The 1785-nt window shown below is 31.0% G+C and overlaps 1 long non-coding RNA gene across 1 annotated transcript; it reads right to left on the minus strand.

Moving 5' to 3' along the window:
• Window positions 1-825: 825 nt before the first annotated feature.
• LOC139783559 (uncharacterized) lies at window positions 826-1785 on the minus strand. The gene is made up of 2 exons (XR_011721314.1): window positions 1337-1785; window positions 826-983 (listed from the first exon to the last, which is right to left on the minus strand). It is a non-coding gene; the product is annotated as an uncharacterized lncRNA (long non-coding RNA).

The following is a 1785-nucleotide window of genomic DNA, read 5'->3' on the forward strand; positions in this document are numbered from 1 at the left end:
TAAGCAATTTCTTATAATTATTATAGCTATTTTCTTATGTTTATTTCGTGGTGGCGATCCTGAAAATGAACGTTCAATACGATTAAGATACGATGAAGATTGGTGGTTGACGCTTGAACCTGGCAAAATTATATTTAATTTATCTAATGTCTCAGCAGGAGTATTTGCACTTGGAGGATCTTCTTCATTTGCGATGTTATCTGTACAATAAGGGGGAAAATTATAATTAATTTAATAATTATTTAACAATATAAATATATTATTTAATAATATTTTTAAACATTTTTACTTTCTTCTTTCGACTGATTATCTGAATTATCTACATTAGTATTTTCATCGTCACTCGGAAATAGCCGCCGTCTCTTATTTTGGAATCTTTTTCTATTTTTTTTTTTAATTTATTTCCTCATCATCTGAATCCTTTAATGCCATCCTCTTATTTAAAAATTTCTGAAGTTGCTGTTTTCCACTTTTATTTTTTGATAATTTTTTTAATTTTTTTTTAATATTCTGTACTTTATTAATTTGCTCTGGAATTTCTCTATGTTGTAGTCGTAACCTTTGAACTGCATCGCTTCTACGCATTTTACTAAATTTGAAGCGTGTTTTACGGTACGATAATTGTTCTAAGGTACCTTTAAAAAAATGACTTCTTTAATATATTTTAGTTAAAGAAAATTTTAAAACTAAAAATGTTTACTTTTAATTTAATAAATTATTCATCACTTCAATATTACGTTTTAAGGGGTTACACCACTGTAGAGCATGAAAAAATAGAGAATATTTCGGGAATTTTTTTTGGCGCAATAAAGAGATGAATCAAAATTCTGCAAAATGGGATTTATAATGCTAGTAATAAAGTACAAAATATATTTTTTTCAACTTCGTTCATGACAAAATGGCGGCTGCGCAGCATTTCTCCGTCGGTGCCTTTTTTTTTTAAGGGGTCCACAGCCGGAAACCTAACTCCCGCAATTTTTGACCTGGAACAAAAAACCAAAGTTTTTTCGATTCTATAGAACAACAGCAAGAGACGTACGTAGGATTTTTTCGATATATTGATTTTTCGCGAAATGGTGCACTTCAAAAAAAAAAGTTTAAAAGTTCATGAAAAAAATCGTCACAAAATTGTTTATAAAAAAAAAAATATGCAATATAAAAAAAAAATCCTACGTACGTCGCTGGAGAAAGCAATTTTGAATATACTGTTAAATTTTCAGATCGATCGGTAAAGATTTGTTCGAGTTATGTTTTCAGCCAGTTCAAAAAAAGTAGTTTCGAGAAAAACGCGTTTAAAGTTTTAAGTACTGTAAAATCATATTATATTCTTCTATACCTTTAATCTGCGATGCCTGCACCATACAATTGGCCTTCTAGATTGACATCCTCCTCCTCTTTTTCCTTTCTTAAGGCTTTCAAGTCGATTCGAGCCTTTCTTGCATCTTCACTCAACGATTCTTCCGCTTTCTTGATGCGCTCCGCGTCCACCTCCATGCATAGATTGTAGCTGTTTGGGCCAATTGTCATGCCCATAGTGTCGATTACGTGCAAAATTGAGGAAAATCCGTCATTGAACACACAAGTAGCAATATTTGTGGCAATATCTAATACTAATTTTCCACTAGATATTGATTTTGGAGCGGCAGAATTGAAAATTTTGACATTTAGACATTTTTGCGGCCCTTTATCTTTTAGTATATCATTTTTAAGACCCTAAAACACCTTTTAAGCAAAAAAAAATTTTTTCGTTTTTTTGAAAATTCTACAGTGGTGTAACCCCTTAAG

This window comes from Temnothorax nylanderi, unplaced genomic scaffold (genome assembly GCF_030848795.1).
Source record: "Temnothorax nylanderi isolate EJ_2023f unplaced genomic scaffold, tnyl_v1.0 TNYL_tig0515_pilon, whole genome shotgun sequence".
Taxonomy (NCBI): Eukaryota; Metazoa; Arthropoda; class Insecta; order Hymenoptera; family Formicidae; genus Temnothorax; species Temnothorax nylanderi.